This window comes from Bos taurus, chromosome 7 (assembly GCF_002263795.3).
Source record: "Bos taurus isolate L1 Dominette 01449 registration number 42190680 breed Hereford chromosome 7, ARS-UCD2.0, whole genome shotgun sequence".
Taxonomy (NCBI): domain Eukaryota; kingdom Metazoa; phylum Chordata; class Mammalia; order Artiodactyla; family Bovidae; genus Bos; species Bos taurus.
The window spans coordinates 95708189-95727855 of NC_037334.1; the positions used below are offsets into that span (position 1 = coordinate 95708189).

Sequence of the window (19667 nt, forward strand, 5' to 3'; positions counted from 1 at the left end):
CTGCCACCATGTGGCTGTTCCAATGATCTGACTCAGAAAGATGCAGTTTGACCTTGGAGGGTAGGAGGTAGAATTGGCAAAACTTGATCATTGCTTTGGATATGGTGGATAAAGAAATGAGAGATTTTAAAGACTGCAGATTTCAGGCTTGAGCTCCTGAGTTGATGCCAGCACTGTTCACTTGCAGTGACATCCTGCAAGAACGGAGAGATAAGTTCAGTTCTGGACATACTAGGTTTCAGGTGACTCTGCAGTATCTAATTTGAAAATCAGACAGGTGGTTCTGTATTCAGATTTGGAGCTCATAAGAAAACTATGGGTCAGATGATTGTTGTTCAGTCACTCAGTCGTGTCTGACTCTTTGCGGCCCCATGAACTGCAACCTGCCAGGCTTCCCTGTCCTTCAGTATCTCCTGGAGTCTGCTCAGACTCATGTCCATTGAGTCAGTGATGCCATCCAACCATCTCATCCTCTGTTGCCCCCTTCTCCTCCTGCCCTCAATCTTTCCCAGCATCAGGGTCTTTTTCAGTGAGTCCGCTCTTTACATCAGGTGGCCAAAATATTGGAGCTTCAGCTTTAGCATCAGTCCTTCCAGTGACTATTCAGGGTTTATTTCCTTTAGGATTGACTGGTTTGATCTCCTTGCAGTCCAAGGGACTCTCAAGAGTCTTCTCCAACACCACAGTGTGAAAGCATCAATTCTTCAGTGCTCAGCCTTCTTTATGGTCCAACTCTCACATCCATACATGACTACTGGAAAGATCATAGCTTTGACTATATGGACCTTTATCAGCAAAATGATGTCTCTGCTTTTTAATATGCTGTCTAGGCTTGTCATAGCTTTCTTCCAAGGAGAAAGTGTCTTTTAATTTCATAGCTGCAGTCACCATCCACAGTGATTGGAGCCCAAGAAAATAAAATATATCCCTGTTTCCCCATCTATTTGCTATGAAATGATAGCACCAGATGCCATAATCTTAGTTTTTGAATGCTGAGTTTTAAGTCAATGTTTTCACTCTGTTCTTTCACTCTCATCTAGAGGCTCTTTGGTTCTTTTCTTTCTATCATTAGAGTGGTATCCTCTCCATATTTGAGGTTGTTGATATTTCTCCCAGCAATCTTGATTCAGATGATAGAGCTTGCATTTGTCAGCATGGGGATGGTAATTAAAGTCTGTCTAGGTCCCTGGAAGTGCAAATTTCCCAAGAGACAAGAGGCCACTGGGAATGGGGTGAGTAGACTCTAATTCTACCCTGGTTCCTGGATTCATCCGTTCTACATACTGGAGACAGAATAACACGTAATGAACATTGGCATAACATGTTACATCCTGAAAGCAACACCCTGACCTCACTGGGTGTCATCTCCAGGCTGTAACCTTAGTTGTCCCTTCATGCTATTCCAGCCTGTTTCAGGACAGCAATGTCTGGGTTATGCAGGGTGTGAGAGACTAGCAGCAGTCTGTGTTTAGTTTGTACCAGTGTACCAAGCTGACCCACCTATGAACCAGACCTAGCTACTTTCTTCCTCCATCACCAGATGGGGTTCTCGGGTATTATATAACAGGGCCATTCCAAAATGCCCACATCTTGGAGCCTTTAGATCTTCTCCTTGGAACTCTAATGAGACTGTCCTGGTATCTTCACCTCATTTAACATGAAGCAGTGTCTTTGACACTTACGTCCTAAGAGTCATCTCAGAAATGCGTTAGAACCAACTCCAAAGCTTGAAGGAAACTGGAGGTGCCACTGAAAGAAAAAAGACCCAAAACCAAGGGAGAGGCCCACAGACTGGTAAAAGTGATTTGAGGGGACCAGTAGACCCCCCTTGATGTCTACTACAAAGTGATAGGGGTGGATGATGTGAAGAGAGTGTAGAGAGAGAAGAGCAAAGATTTCAGATAAAGCCCTCCCAACATGACCCCAGTAGTCAATGGTTAAGGAGAAGAGATTGCCAACGAATGAGACAGGAACAAAGTTGCATAAGAGACGATGCTCAGGTAGAAAAAAAGGATCATTCTATTGAATCGGCAGGTGCTAAGTCATTAAGTTAGCTGAGATCTCAGATACCTTCAATGGGTGTAGTGTCAAGCGACAATGATGACCTTGGTGAGAGCAATGTCAGTGAGATAGTGAGCCCAGGAACCAGATTTAAAGTGAAGAGGGGAAGAGAAGAAAATGAAGTCAAATTAAAAAAAAAATTAACACCAGAAGGAAGGAAATAGGATGGTGGATGGAAAGACTATGGGGTTATCTAGGGTTTTATTCTGTATTTGATTTTTAAAGAAAAAAGTTTGCAGAGACATGAGCATGGCTAAATGTTAGTGGGAAGGAGCTAGGAGACATAGAGGGAGAGGGGAATTTTGGGGTGGGGGGAGAGAGAGAGGCAAACTATGATTCTTTTGTACACAATTTTGGAGAAGAAAAATCTAGAAGAGTTTAAGCCTGGATGGAGGGATTGATTTTGATGGGAATAGGCAACCTCTGCTTTGAAACAGGAGGGAAGAGGATGGGAGAGTTTAGGGCTTTGGTGTGAGAAGCTGAAATTATATAATTTAAACCTGATGGCTTATTTTCCTTGAGTAGGAGTTAAGGCCATTTGAGAAGAGTCTCAGGGTCAGAAGAAGTAGGAGGTGTGAGGTTGGTGGACAGTGTCTAAAAGGAAGCTCAGCTATTGTGCAGAAGGTGGACAGATGACTTCAGCAATGACAATTAGAGAGTGGTCTTACCAGGTAACACGCAGCTCAGCAGGGTCAGTTCAGCAGGTCCAGGGTTGGCAGAGAATAGACAATATGTGTCTGAAGCGTGGACATGCTGCCAACCCTGAGGTTCTTGGGAAACTAGAAAATAAGCAACTTTTACTAGAAGGGAAGTGGTATTAGGTTTAGTTAGAGGAAGATTAGAGGTTAGGTTAGAGGAAGTTGGGTTTAGTTATGAGCAGGAAGTAGAAAAGTGCAAAGTTTGAGGTTGTGGAGTTGTTTGTAGTAGAGCTGGGCCTTCTAGAGGGAAAACCCAAAGGGAGCAAAGATTAGAGCACGTATAAGGTCAGGGAGAGGGCTTCCTGGTGGCTCAGAAGGTAAAGAGTCTCCCTGCAATGCAGGAGACCTGGGTTCTATCCCTGGGTCAGAAAGATCCCCTGGAGAAGGAAATATCAATCCACTCCAGTATTATTGCCTACAAAATCCCATGGACAGAAGAGCCTAGTGGGCTAAGTCCATGAGGTCACAAAGAGTCAGACACAACTGACCCACTAATACCCAAGGTCAGGGAGAAGAAAACAGAACATTATACAAATAAGCTAACAAACAAAAATACTCTAAATGTGTCTTTTAACCAGTGAAAACACTATTGTTTTCTACTCAACAGTATAAACTTTCTTAGCCAGTGTAGCCAATTGGGATGATTTGAAAAATTGAATTAAAATAAATCTTACCAGGAACTGAAGTTTATTAGTTGCTCAGGTCCAAACTAAGCTATTGGTTTTAAGGCTACATTCATGTTTGGGTATTAAAATACACCGTTTTTGCTGTGATGATAACTAAATATAATCATTTCTTCTTTCTATTCTTGACTTCACTCTGATATGACTGTTTTAAGATAATTTTTAAGTGATCTACTTTTTATTTTTAAATGCAACATATATAACTGTTCATCAAAAACTGGCTGCAGATATTCCGTTTCTATCTGGAGGCCTGTTGTCAATGAGTCTTTCAAAGACCATTTGGGTCAGTGAAAAGTGAAAGTCACTCAGTTGAGTCCCGCTCTTTGTGACCCACTGGGCTGCAGCCTGCCAGGTTCCTCTGTCCATGGAGTTCTCCAGGCAAGAATACGGGAGTGTGTTGCCTTTCCTTCTTCAGGGGATCTTCTCAACCCTGGATTGGATCCAGAGAGACATACAAGTTTATGGAGAAGAGCAGCTATACCTTTATCTTTCAAAACCAGGGCATGTTTGCAGCTGAGAAGTGTTCACTGTTGTCAGTTTCATACTGCACAAAACCTGAGTGTTTTGGAAAATAAAGAATGAAAAGTAGGTTGGATTGGAATTGTTGACAGAATGTTGTGCTTAGGGTCTCTGTAAGTAACTCTGTGTTGCATTCTTTAAGCAATAAGGTGCCACTAAACTCCTTGCTGATGGTGACTTTCACCATCAGAACTGAACTTCAGTAGGATAACTCTTGGCTGCTTTGTGGAAGTTGGAGTGAAAAGCAAAAGGCAGTGAGACTAGAGGCAAAAGAAAAGTGACATAGTCTGGGGAAGAAATATCGAATCGAGTCTGTACAAATGACCACTATACGAAGATGGTTGGCAGGCAAGCTTTTTTTTTTTTACCACCAGTGCCACCTAGGAAGATACCATACAAAGATGGTAAAAGAACAAAACTCTTTTCTGTTTCTCCTCTACTTTAAACATTTCTGACACCAAGTGTCTATTTTTTTTTCCCCACACCAACTAATTTTCCAACTTCTTGGACACCGATTAAATAGGTGCCATACAATTCAGTTATAACACTGTCTGGAGTCAGCTTAGACCCCACAAGTTAAGAACTCAGTCCCCAAAGGCTGCCCTCCCCAGAGCGTCAGACATCAGTCACAGCTCCATGCTGTCATCTGTGTTCTGGCTGACCAGCTATGAATCAAAGGTTTCTGTGACCCCCCGCTTCCCTTCAGTTTGACAATTTGCTAGAACAGCTCACGGGACAGGACTCAGAAACAACAATTTATTTACTATATATCTATATGTGTATCTACTATATACTATATATATTATTTATTTACTATATATTTATATATAATAATTAATAATTAGTATTAATTATTAATTGTTATTTATATATTTGTATACTATATATTTACTATATCATTTTATTATCAAAGGATACAACTCAGATGCAAGAAGGCACAAGGCAAGGCATGGGGAAAGGGAGGGGAGCTTCCATGTCCTCTCCAGGGGCACTGCCTTCCAAGTACTTCCATGCATTCACCAGCCAAGAAGTTCTCTGAGCCCCTTTGGTTGTTAGGATTTTCACTCAGGCTGTATTACATTGGCACGATTGATCAGATCATTGGTCATTGGTGATTAACTCAACCTCCAACTAGGTCAAGGGGAAAGACTGAAAATTTCAACCCTCTCAACGTTGAGCCTTCTTGCGCCCAGCCCAACCATCCAGGAGTCACCACATTAGCATCAAAACAAGTATGGTTGAAAGGGGCCTCTCATGAATAACAAAAGCTGCTCCTCTTACCCCTGCCACTTAAGAAATTTCAAGAGTTTTAGGAGTGCTGTGCCAGGAACTGGAGACAAGAGCAAAATATTTCTTACTGTATCACAATATCACAGATGGGGATGGAGTAAGCTGCGGATGTACAACCTACACGTGATTGGCAACTGGGTGAACTGCCTGATTTGTCCAATTATACTAGAAAGGTCATGATTCCTGAACTTCACTGCTCCTACTTCAATTAAATCCTTCTCCACATGCACCCAAATATCTCCCTGAGCCATGTAGACTCTGTCAGAAAGAACAGCACGTTTCCTGACACCAATAACATTAGGGAGAAGGGAGGGAAAACAGTCGCATAATTACTGTTGCACAATTGCAATTGGAACTGATTCTGCCAGCCAGAAATTGGCTCCTGGCCTCCCCTGCTGACATTTCAGACCTTCATTATAAGTGAAGAACCTTGGTAACCGTGTCACACATTTTCCTGTGGTCTGAAACATACTCATTTAATGAGATGATGACCTTTATTTATCTACAGAATGTGACACCATTAGCCAAACACACAGAGTGAGGTTGAGACAATGATTTGGAACTCACAATTTAGATGTTTTTCTGAAAAACATCTAGGCAAAAATGAACAGAAATGTCCTCTATTACTAGGGATTGTGATTTAAGATCAGATGCACTGTAACTTGGGTGTAGAGTGTGAATAATAGGGTGTATAACTCTTCACTCATATTCAATGCCCCTTTTGCAAAAACGTTAATGCTTACCCGACCCTTTGAAATGAGGTTTGGTCACATGACTTGCTTTGTTTGAAGAAATGTGATGGCAGTAATGCGCATGTCCTTTCCAGATGGATGTTTAAGAACCAGTGCATTTTTTTCAGGGCTGCCCTTCTCTTCTGCCTTGGCAACTGATAGTTGTAGCGTCTCCAGCTGGATCTTTGGGTGAGGACGCAGTGACATGGAGCTAGCACGTAAAGGAAATGTATTATGCTCGAGAGAGAAACCTTTATTGCGTTAAGCCACTGGGATTTGGAGCTGTTTGTTACCACAACATAGTCAACCTATCTTAACTGATAAAAGGTGTATATTTCTACTGTACACCACTATTATATATATGGAGTCATTTTTATAAGAAAAAACATTGGGGGGAAAGGCAGTGTGGGTGTAACAAGAAAATTTGGTAGAAAATAGTCTTTAAATTGTCACTAGAAATTGGTGAAAATAACCTACTTGTTCTTTCATGTTTAACTATATACTGCTATAAAAATGATCAAATATTTTGTTTCAAGTGCTTAGGGGTAGAGAAAGAGGTGGAGGAGTTGGAACTTGAAAATAATGAATGTACAAAAAATGGAAAGTTCTCCGGATTTTCTAAAAGGATCAAAGAAGTGTGAACTAATAGAAATGTCTGTAACCGCAGAGAGCCAAAAAAAACCTGTTGGCTGGGTGTTTTTCTGACTCCTCATCTAGAATTAGCCTGTGAAGGTCAACCCACTCTGCTTGGCTCATCTTAGAGGATCATTCCAATGCTTGGAATATTGAAGGGATCTATCAGATCTGCCCCGACACATGAGGTAGGTCAAGTACGACAGCCAAAAACTAGTCAGAACTCAAGAAAAGTCTTCAAAGAGCCTTTCTGTAATTGCTTAAGACCTTATCAGGTCAATATGTTTTCTTGGTTCAAAAGGATTTCTTTATGTCTCTTAGAGTGTTTCTCAGAGTGAAATGTGAATTGAAAAGTCAGATGAGATGCATTTATGTATTGCAGTATGATTACCACCATAGCAGGGCTTTCCTGATCGCTCAGTTGGTAAAGAATTTGCCTGCAACGCATGAGACCCTGGTTCGATTCCTGGGTTGGGAAGATCCACTGGAGAAGGGATAGGCTACCCACTCCAGTATTCTAGCCTAGAGAATTCCATGGACTATACCCATGGGGTCACAAAGAGTTGGACATGACTGAGCGACTTTCACTCACCACCATAGCATCAGCTAACACCTCTGTCATATCATGTAGTATGTGTGTGTGTGTGTGTGTGTGTGGTAAACAAAATAAAATATGGAGAACAGTTAAGGTATAATCTCTTAGCAACTCTTAAGTTTATGGTATGGTATCGTTGACTATAATCATATATGAATGTATCAAATCAACATGTTGCACATGTCAATTACAGCTCAAAAAAAGTCTGAAAAGATAAAAGCAGGACCTGACTATAGTGATCTTTGAAGAATGTAAGCTTGAGTTGCTTCATCTGACTTGAATGTAGTTATCTTTAATTGCTTTGCAGGGTGTGTATGTGTGTGTGTGTGTGTGTGGAGGGAGTGCCGAGAAATTAGACATGATGTTATTGACCAGTCAGCTGTTTGCAGGGGCTTCCAGCAGGTTACTTAAGAGATGTGGCATCCATCATTCAATGCAGAAAGGAGCCCTGGTTTTAGATTTTTCTCCAAGCAGGATGTATCCACTTTCACAAACAGGGTTTATAGCATCCCTTTAAACACAATACTTAGAGTAGAATAATTCTGCATAAAAGAACCAAAGTCTAAGTGAAACCTGCTTAGATTTACTGGAGGGGTATGCTGTCTTACTTTGCTGTAATGTGCATTTGCTGACAATGCCTGGCTGCTGTGGCGGCAGTGGCACAGAAGTGTGATGGCAGCAGTGGCAGCATACAAGCATTGCCGAGAGGAGCAACCCCATGCCCAAGGTCAGGAGCAGCCATGAAGAGATACCCCACCTCCAAGGTAAGGGAAACCAAGTAAGATGGTAGGCACTGAGAGAGGGCATCAGAGGGCAGACACACTGAAACCACAATCACAGACAACTAGCCAATCTAATCACATGGACCACAGCCTTGTCTAACTCAATGAAACTAAGTCATGCCATGTGGGGCCACCCAAGATGGATGGGTCATGGTGGAGAGGTCTGACAGAATACGGTCCACTGGAGAAGGGAATGGCGAATCAATTCAGTATTGTTGCCTTGAGAACCCCATGAACAGTATGAAAAGGCAAATAGGACACTGAAAGAGGAACCCTCCAGGTCAGTAGGTGCCCAATGTGCTACTGGTGATCAGTGGAGAAATAACTCCAGAGAGAATGAAGGGATGGAGCCAAAGCAAAAACAACACCCACTTGTGGATGGGACTGGTGATAGAAGTAAGGTTTGATGCTGTAAAGAGCAATATTGCATAGGAACCTGGAATGTCAGGTCCATGAATCAAGGCAAATTGGAAGTGGTCAAACAGGAGATGGCAAGAGTGAACATTGACATTCTAGAAATCAACAAACTAAGTTAGACTGGAATGGGTGAATTTAACACAGATGACCATTATATCTACTACGGTGGGCAGGAATCCCTTAGAAGAAATGGAGTAGCCATCACAGTTAAAAAAAGAGTCCAAAATGCAGTACTTGGATGCAATCTCGAAAATGACAGAATGATCTCTGTTTGTTTCCAAGGCAAGCCATTCAATGTCACAGTAATACAAGTCTATGCCCCGATCAGTAATGCTGAAGTTGAACAGTTCTACGAAAATCTACAAGACCTTCTAGAACTAACACCCCAAAAAGACGTCCTTCTCATTATAGGGGACTGGAATGCAAAAGTAGGAAGTCAAGAAACACCTGGGGTAACAGGCAAATTTGGCCTTGGAGTACAGAATGAAGCAGGGCAAAGGCTAATAGAGTTCTGCAGAGAGAATGCACTGGTTATAGCAAACACCTTCTTCCAACAACACAAGAGAAGGCTCCACACATGGACATCACCAGATGGTCAACACCGAAATCAGATTGATTATATTCTATGCAGCCAAAGATGGAGAAGCTCTATACAGTCAGCAAAAACAAGACTGGAGCTGACAGTGACTTGGATCATGAACTCCTTATTGCCAAATTCAGACTTAAATTGAAGAAAGTAGGGAAAACCACTAGATCATTCAGGTGTGACCTAAATCAAATCCCTTATGATTATACAGTGGAAGTGAGAAATAGATTTAAGGGACTAGATCTGATAGATAGAGTGCCTGATGAACTATGGACTGAGGTTTGTGACATTGTTCGGGAGACAGGGATCAAGACCATCCCCAAGAAAAAGAAATGCATAAAAGCAAAATGGCTGTCTGAGGAGGCCTTACAAATATCTGTGAAAAGAGAAGTGAAAAGCAAAGGAGAAAAGAAAAGATATAAGCATCTGAATGCAGAGTTCCAAAGAATAGCAAGAAGAGATAAGAAAGCCTCCCTCAGTGATCAATGCAAAGAAATAGAGGGAAACAACAGAATGGGAAAGGCTAGAGATCTCTTCAAGAAAATTAGAGATACCAAGGGAACATTTCATGCAAAGATGGGCTCAATAAAAGACAGAAATGTTAGGGACCTAACAGAAGCAGAAGATGTTAAGAAGAGGTGGCAAGAATACACAGAAGAACTGTACAAAAAGTCAAGTGGGCCTTAGAAATCATCACTATGAACAAAGCTAGTGGAGATGATAGAATTCCAGTTGAGCTATTTCAAATCCTGAAAGATGATGCTGTGAAAGTGCTGCACTCAATATGCCAGCAAATTTGGAAAACTCAGCAGTGGCCACAGGACTGGAAAAGGTCAGTTTTCATTCCAATCCCAAAGAAAGGCAATGCCAAAGAATGTTCAAACTACCGCACAATTGCGCTCATCTCACACGCTAGTAAAGTAACGCTCAAAATTCTCCAAGCCAGGCTTCAGCAATATGTGAACCGTGAACTTTCAGATGTTCAAACTGGTTTTAGGAAAGGCAGAGGAACCAGAGATCAAATTGCCAACATCAGCTGGATCATGGAAAAAGCACAAGAGTTCCAGAAAAACATCTATTTCTGCTTTATTGACTATGCCAAAGCCTCTGACTGTGTGGATCACAATAAACTGTGGAAAATTCTGAAAGAGATGGGCATACCAGACCACCTGACTTGCCTCTTGAGAAATCTGTATGCAGGTCACGAAGCAACAGTTAGAACTGCACATGGAACACCAGACTGGTTCCAAATAGGAAAAGGAGTAAGTCAAGGCTGTATATTGTCACCCTGCTTATTTAACTTATATGCAGATTACATCATGAGAAACGCTGGGCTGGAAGAAGCACAAGCTGGAATCAAGATTGCTGGGAGAAATATCAATAACCTCAGATATGCAGATGACACCACCCTTATGGCAGAAAGTGAAGAAGAATTAAAGAGCCTCTTGATGAAAGGGAAAGAGGAGAGTGAAAAAGTTGGCTTAAAGCTCAACATTCAGAAAACTAAGATCATGGTATCTGGTCCCATCACTTCATGGCAAATAGATGGGAAACAGTGGAAATAGTGGCTGACTTTATTTTTCTGGGCTCCAAAATCACTACAGATGGTGACTGCAGCCATGAAATTAAAAGACACTTACTCCTTGGAAGGAAAGTTATGACCAACATAGACAGCATATAAAAAAGCAGAGACATTACTTTGTCAACAAAGGTCCATCTAGTCAAGGCTATGGTTTTTCCAGTGGTTGTGTATGGATGTGAGTGTTGGACTATAAAGAAAGCTGAACGCCAAAGAATTGATGCCTTTGAACTGTGGTATTGGAGAAGACTCTTGAGAGTCCCTTGGACTGCAAAGAGATCCAACCAGTCCATTCTAAAGGAGATCAGCCCTGGGTGTTCTTTGGAAGTGAAAAGTGAAAGTGAAGTTGCTCAGTCGTGTCCGACTCTTTGCGACCCCATGGACTGTAGCCTACCATGCTCCTCCCTCCATAGGATTCTCCAGGAAAGAGTACTGGAGTGGGTTTCCATTTCCTTCTCCAGGGGATCTTCCTGACCCAGGGATCGAACCTGGGTCTCCCGAGTTCCAGGCAGACGCTTTAACCTCTGAGCCACCAGAGAAGTCCTTTGGAAGGAATAAAGCTAAAGCTGAAACTCCAGTACTTTGGCCACCTGATGCAAAGAGCTGACTGATTTGAAAATACCCTGATGCTGGGAAAGATTGAGGGCAGGAGGAAAAGGGGACGACAGAGGATGAGATGGCTGGATGGCATCACTGACTCGATGAATGTGAGTCTGAGTGAACTCCAGGAGATGGTGATGAACAGGGAGGCCTGGCCTGCTGCGGTTCATGTGGTCACAAAGAGTCAGACACAACTGAGTGACTGAACTGAACTGAACCAGTTGACAGAAAATAAAATTTTACTTTTGTTTGAGTATGTGTGCAAACAAAAAAAAAAGGCTTACTTTATTACTATCTATGGAAGCAAGTGAAAAATTACCCTACTGTTAAAGGGGGGAGATAGGAACATGAAGAAACAAAGCCACACTTGACCTTTGGTGTAGCTAGAACAGAGCTCCAGGTTTAGGCAGTCTGCCTGCCAGCCACGCCCACTTGGGCATCTAATGGGATCCTGACGTCCGTCCGTGTCTCGCCTGCACTCCTGATGTTTTCCTCCTTTAACCTGCTTTCCCTGCAGACTTTCCATTGCCGGAAACGGAAACTTCATTTTCTGGCTGCTCAGGCCGAACACTTTGGAGTTACGTTTGACTCTCCTTTTTCTTTCATGCTAAATCCATGGGAAGATTTGAGCAGCTTTTTAAAAAATATATATCCTGTATCTGGCCACTTATCACCACCTCCATTGTTCTCAGTCTAGTCCAAGCCATCACCAGTCCCCTTCTGATCTATGAACAAGCTCCTACTCATCTCCTCCTTCCCAGTCTTGTCCTCTTAGGGACATTTCTCCACAAGGCGGTTGAAGGAATTTTTTTTAACATGTATTTTTAAAAATAATGTATGAAAAAAGTGAAAGTGTTTTCCCCCTCAGTCCTATCTGACTTTTTGTGACCCCGTGGACTGTGGCCTGCCAGGCTCCTCTGTCCAAGGGATTCTCCAGGCAAAAATCCTGGAGTGGGTTGCCATTTCCTCCTCCAGGGAATCTCTTGACACAGGAATTGAACTGTTGCCTCCTGCACTGCAGGCAGATTCTTTACCATTGGAGCCATCAGAGAAAATAATGTATACCTGGACATAATTTAAAGAGTCAGTTTCAAAAGTTTGTTACTTAAACAGTAGTCCCTTTCACCCGCCCTCCCAATTACTGCTTCCCAGAGGCAGGCAGCCAGCCTTTGTCTGATTTTAATATTGGCCGCATTTCATTCAGTCACTAATGCCTGTGATTATATGATGCTATAAAGGCTGCCAGTTACACTGTGTCACACCATGGGTTGAGACATAGCCTCATTATGGACATGTTGAAATGCAAAAAAGTTGTCTCAGAATTGAAGAAATATGGTACTTTCATTTCTTTGAATAATTTGGGGATATATAAATATATTTTATTTCTTCTAAAATTGCTCAGTTATGTCCAACTCTTTGAGACCCCATGGACTATACAGTTCATGGAATTCTCCAGGCCAGAATACTGGAGTGGGTAGCCTTTTTCCTTCTTCAAGGATCTTCCCAACCCAGGCATCGAACCCAGGTCTCCTGCATTGCAGGCAGATTCTTTACCAGCTGAGCCATAAGGGAAGCCCAAGAATACAGGAGTGGGTAGCCTATCCTTTCTCCAGCAGATCTTCCCAACTCAGGAATTGAACTGGGGTCTGCTGCATTGCAGTTGGATTCTTTACCAACTGAGCAATTACGGAAGCCCCATATAAATATATATATTATATATATATATATATGGCTTCCAGGTGGTGCTGCTGCTGCTGCAGCTAAGTTGCTTCAGTCGTGTCTGACTCTGTGTGACCCCATAGACGGCAGCCCACCAGGCTCCCCCATCCCTGGGATTCTCCAGGCAAGAACACTGGAGTGGGTTGCCATTTCCTTCTCCAATGCATGAAAGTGAAAAGTGAAAGTGAAGTTGCTCAGTCATGTCCGACTCTAGCGACCCCATGGACTGCAGCCTACCAGGCTTCTCCATCCATGGGATTTTCCAGGCAAGAGTACTGGAGTGGGGTGCCATTGCCTTCTCCCCAGGTGGTGCTAGTGGTAAAAAATCCCCCTGCCAATGCAGGAGACGCAAGAGGCTCAGGTTTGATCCCTAGGTGGGGAAGATCCCCTGGAAGAGAATGGCTACCCACTCCAGTATTCTTACCTGGAAAATTCCATGGTCAGAGGAGCCTGGTGGGCTACAGTCCATGGGGTTACAAAGTGTCAGACATGACTGAATGACTGAGCAGCAGCAGCATGATTATCTATATTCCTAATTCTTGGGTTTAGCCATTAAGCACTGACTTCCCACTATGGAAGGTGAAGGTCTATTATGCTTTATACCCTCTCCGCACTATGGAAGGTGAAGGTCTATTATGCTTTTATAGCCTCTCCCCTACTGTCGTATCCCTCATCCACAGTAAGACATCATTTGATTATCCCATATCTTCATAGTATGGCTATATAAACATTTTCATAGCTGGATCATATAATACTCTTTAATTATCTTGTCTTTTCCTCCCCATTCCTTTCTGTTTGCCACTGGAGTTTTTAATCATCTTTTTAAAACTTTCAGTTATTTATTTAATTTTTTAAAGTCACTCAGTCATGTCCGACTCTTTGCGACCCCATAGCCCATGGAATTCTCCAGGCCAGAATACTGGAGTGGGTAGCTTTTCCTTTCTGCAGGGGATCTTCCTAACCCAGGGATCGAACCCAGGTCTCCCGCATTACAGGCAGATTCTTTACCAGCTGAGCCACAAGGGAAGCTGAAGACTGGAGTGGGTTGCCTATCCCTTCTCTATGGGATTTTCCCACCCGAGCAATCACAATGGGGTCTCCTGCATTTCAGGCGGATTCTTTACCAACTGAGCTATTATATTTACTTATATTTCTGTGTAATTATGCTCAAGCTCACTCTCCTGTGTATAAATTTTAGGCACTCAGGTCTTCATCCTAGAGTCTTCTGAGTTCTCTAGCCAGGTTGCAGAGTTGTGAGCTTGGCATTTCTTTTTACCATCTCTCTGGTATTCTTGTTCCCTATGTCAACAGGCTCCTGTTCCTTGGATTTTGTAATCTTTCTTGTTTTGCTCCTTTGTATGGAACATCTACTGTATTACTTTTCTGAGTAAGTTTTAAAGTAATGTTTTGAAACCTTGCATGTCTAAAAATAATTTTATTCTACTCCTGCGTTTAATTGCCTGGGTACGAAATTTCAAGCTAGGAAGAATTTCTCCCAGTCTGGATAAAGTATTGCTTCATTTCCCCCAGTATAGTCCAGGATCGTTGTGTGAAACCTGTCTTCTCCCCTTTCTGAAAATGCTCCTTTCTTTGTGCCCAGGGTTCTGAAACTTCATAATGATTTTGGTAACTTATCGAATTATTTAACTGAAAATTTCATTCCCTCCTCCCCAATATTCTCTTCTATTTTAAAACTTTCATTATTTGAATATTGACCTTGTGGATGGTTGTCTTTTTTAACCTATATATTTTTTTCTATTTTTATTTTTCACCTTTGTCTACATTCCTCTATTTTCTATAATTTTTAGTTATTTTCTAGGAGATTTGCAACCACCTCACTGAGTTTTTTTTCCTTCATCTCCAGTATAGATTTGTTTATTTCTTAGAATTATTTTATTTTCCAAATTTTTCTTTAAACAGTTAAGTATCCATTTCTTCTCTCCTCTCTCTGAAGACATCAAAGAACTTTGACCTTTTCTTTTTGTGAAGTTTTGTTTCTTCTAAGTTACTGTTCGTCGGTGTTGTCTCCTGACCTTAAGATGAGCAGCTATCCTCAAACACCTGTCAGTCCCGGATGCCTGTTTATATTTAAGAGTTGTTGTTTGGTCACCTAGTCGTGTTTGACTCTTTGCAACCCTGTGTACTGCAGCATGCCAGACTTCCCTGCCCCTCACCATCTCCCAAAGTTTGCCCGAGTTCATATCTTTTGCATCAGTGATGCCATCTAGCCATTTCACCCTCTGTTGTCCCCTTCTCCTTCTGCCCTCAATCTTCCCCAGCATCAGGGTCTTTTCCAGTGATTCAGCTGTTCTGTTCACATCAGGTGACCAAAATACTGGAGTTTCAGCTGTAGCATCAGTCCTTCCAATGAGTATTCAAGGTTGATTTCCTTTAAGATTTACTGGTTTTATCTCCTTGCTGTCCAAGGAACTCTCAGGAGTCTTCTCCAGCACCACAGTTCAAATGCATCAATTCTTTGGTGCTCTGCCTTCTTTACGGTCCAGCTATCCAAACCATATGTGACCACTGGGAAGACCATAGTCTTGACTATATGCACCTTTGTCAGCAGAGTAATGTCTCTACTTTTCAACACACTGTCTAGCTTTGTCATACTTTCCTGCCAAGAAGCAATCGTCTTCTGATTTCATGGCTGTAGTCACTATCTGCAGTGATTTTAGAGCTCAAGAAGAGGAAACTTCTTCCACATTTTCACTACTTCCACATTTCCCCCTTCTGTTTGCCATGAAATAATGGGACTGGATGTCACGATCTTAGTTTTTTCAGTATTTAGTTTTAAGCCAGCTTTTTCACTCTCCTTCACCCTCATCAAGAGATTCTTTAGTTCCTCTTCACTTTCTGCCATTAAAGTGGTATCTGCATGTCTGAGATTGTTGATATTTCTCCCATCTATCTTGATTCCAGCTTGTAACTTATCCACTCCAGCATTTCTGATGATGTGTTCAGTGTATAGGTTAAATAAACAGAGTGACAACAGACAGACCTGTCATACTCCTTTCTCAGTCCTACACAAATCAGTTGTTCCATACAGGGTTCTAACTGTTGCTTCTTGACCCACATACAGGTTTCTCAGGAGACAGGTAAGATAGTCTGGTGTTCCCATCCCTTTAAGAGCTTTCCATAGTTTCTTATGATCCACACAGCCAAAGGCTTTAGTGTAGTCAAACAGGAATAGATGTTTTTCTGGAATTCCCTTGCTTTCTCTATGATCTAGAGAATGTCAGCAATTTGATCTCTGGTTCCTCTACCTGTTTTAAACCCAGCATGGATGTCTGGCAGTTCTTAGTTCACTTAATGCTGAAGCCTAGCATGCACGATTTTAAGCATTACCTTACTAGCATGGGAAATGAGTGCAATTGTCCTGTGGTTTGAACATTATTAACATTATCCTTCTGGCGAAGGGTTGAGGATTGACCTTTTCCAGTCCTGTGGACACTGCTGGGTCTTCCAGATTTGCTGACGTATTGAGTGCAACACTTGGATAGCGTTATCTATTAGGGTTTTGAATACCTCTACTGGAATTCCGTTGCATCCACCAGCTTTATTGACAGCAGTGTTTCCTAAGGCCCACTTGACTTCACCCTTCATGGATCACTGCCTTGTCATAGTGAAGGGGCTTGCATGACTCAATGAAGCTATGAGCCATGTCGGGCCACCAAAAATGGTTGGTTCATAGTGGAGAGTTCTGACAAAACGTGATTCACTGGAGGAGGGAATGGCCAACCACCCCAGTATTCTTGCTGTGAGAACCCCATGATCTGGCTGCCCAGCCGATGTAGTGCTCCTATTTTCCTATCTCATCGTGGAGAGTTGCTGCTGACTGGGCGCTCGTGTTCGGGTTGTCAGGACAAGTTCCAAATACGTGAGCCCAGAGCAGCTGGCTGGCTTTGATAAGTACAAGTACAGTGCTGCGGATACCAGTCCACTCTCTCTGTATGTCATGCACCCATTTTGGAACACTGTAGTACAGGTACTTCCTACTTGGCTGGCTCCAGATCTGATAAGCTTCTCTGGCCTTCTGCTGGCCGTGTTCAATTTCCTACTTATGGCATACTCTGATCCTGACTTTTATGCTTCAGCACCAGGTCACAAGCATGTACCCAACTGGGTCTGGATTGTAGTGGGCATCCTGGGGGAGCTTTTTGACCAGGCCTGGAGAGTTGGTCATGTGTTTACTTTGTTGTCACCGTGTATTCCATTTTTGGATGAGGATCATCTGGTTCCAGTGTTTTTGTTCTTTATCTCCTGCTATGGGTAGTTTTGTTCTCTTTCATCCTGTCTCACTGGGGAAAGTATAACACAGGGATTCTTTTCCTGCCATGGGGACATAACATTGGCCCGGTGACTATTGCTTTTGCCTACATAGTGACTGCGGCCGTGGGAGCTGAGGCCTGGTATGAACCTTTCCTGTTTAATTTCTTACATAGAGACCTATTCACTGCCATGATCATTGGTTGTGCACTGTGTGTGACTCTTCCAATGAGTTTGTTCAATTTTTTCAGACGCTATAAAAATAACACGTTGAAACACAGTTCAGTCTATGAAGCTGTGGTTCCATTCTTTTCTCCATGTTTGCTATTCATTTTGCCTACAGCATGGATCCTCCTGTCACCTTCAGCTATTTTAGAGTTACACCCTAGAGTGTTGTCCTTAATGGTTGGAACAGCCTTTGCCAACAGCACATGTCAGCTGGGTGCCCAACTTTGAATTGGTTGCTGCTTCCTCTTTTTGTGATTGTCACGGTGGTGAATGTAGGAGTAACCCCTTACGTTGAGAGCACTCTCCTGTTTGCCTTGATGGCTGCTTTCACTCTGGCCCACATCCACTATGGAGTACGAGTGGTAAAGCAGCTGAGCAACCATTTTCACATTTACCCCTTCTCACTGAGAAAACCAAACTCGGATTGACTGGGAGTGGAAGAAAACAATATTGGCCTGCAATCTGCAGAAAGAAGTACTGTAAATAAGACGCTTGTAAATATTCATCCATCACCGCTGAGCTAAACTGATCTGCTTAACAGACATGGGAACGTAGTGTGTGTGGTACTTGGACAGCAGGAATGATACATATCTGAACTCGTGGGATATTGGACCTAGTAACTCCCAGCTTACTTTTTTTTTTTTTTATAAAACCATGTGTTGTTTTGGTTAAATGTAATAGCCCAGCAAAATGTTCCTTGTAGTTTAGGAGTCCATTATGCTTTGGTTCATACAGACTTAAAGATGCTTGGATTTTATTTTTCAAACCCTCATATGTGTTTAGGAACACTGATAACATTCAGAGGACCCAAGTCTCTGAGAAGGCAATGGCAACCCACTCCAGTACTCTTGCCTGGAAAATCCCACGGACGGAGGAGCCTGGTGGGCTGCAGTCCACGGGGTCGCTAAGAGTCGGACACGACTGAGCAACTACACTTTCACTTATATAAGTATTAGACACCAAAAAACTCTTCTGGAAGCTGTGCACTGGCTGTCACTCTAACGTGATTTGGGCGAGCCACTTTGTTAACAAACATTAGCCACTTTGATAACAAATATTAACATCTAACATTAGTGTCTTTAGATCTTTTCTCTTGGGATAATAATATTCCTCAGAGAACAGTATTCTAATAGTTGCTTTTCTAACGTCTGTCACCTTCCTGCCAGAAATCTGGAGCAGCGTAAGGAAAGATGCTGAGGGTCTCCACATTCAGTAGGTAAATTTCTCTCAGTCTCTCTAGTCTCAGTATGTACCCATGCTCTTAAGTAATTCTCTGCCTCTTTATCCTGTTTTATTTTCCTTCTGGTGCCCTTCACTGCATGACTCATGATATATTCATTTGTTTGTTTATTCTTTGTCTTCTCCAAGTAGAATGTAAGGCCAGTGCCTCTTTTTGTTCATTACCGAATACCCAATATCTGACAACAAAATGTATGTAGGAGGTGCTCAATGAAAATTCATGTAATGAGATAGGTTAAATCATTTAAAATTTCTGCTATTCAGCTATTTTTGACCTTCAAAATGCAACTTCATATAGTTCAAATGAAATTAAAGAGCATCCTCATGGCTAAGAGTTCTTAGTGATTGGGAAGTGATTATAGGATATATTGAATATCTTTCATATAGTATATTGTATGAAAGTAATTAATAAATAGTAAGTGAGGAAACTCAAGCCCAGAAAAGTTAAATGACTTGCTCAAGACCAGGGTGTATTAGGCAGCGTGGAACCAAGACCAGAATCTTATATGTACCAGGCACCGTTGGAGGCTCCGGGGGCACACTACCGACTGAAGCAGACATGGTCTCTGCTGGGTGTTTCTGGGAGTGAGAGACGCAAATGCCAAGCACACAAGCATACGAGGATATTGACTGGAATTGTTCTCAGTATCTTGCGGTTTCAGCCCCAAGCAATGGGCCATGTGAGCCCTCAAACTAAGGAGAGCAATGTGGAGCTGTCACATGCCCCTCCAGGGCCAAACTGGTCCTTCAGCTCTCACCCTGACAGCCGCAACCAGCCTGGACACTCAGAATGCAGAAGACAGGGGGACAGCCCCGGATCACGGTATAGTTCTCAGAATCGAAAGCACTGTGGCTTTATCTGTACTGTCTCTGTATTCAGACTGGGGATATGGTAAGGAGTGCCTAGCCTGAATGCTTCTACAACTTGGTGCAATTATGACTCCAGAGAGATTTAATGTGGTGAAATTATGAGTGTATATGAATCCTAAATGTTTAAGCAAAATGACAGAATAAAGTACATATCATTCCTATTTCTCC

The 19667-nt window shown here is 42.4% G+C and overlaps 1 pseudogene; it reads left to right on the top strand.

The window, feature by feature from the left end:
• On the top strand, window positions 16674-18201 carry LOC100138833 (selenoprotein I pseudogene; annotated as a pseudogene).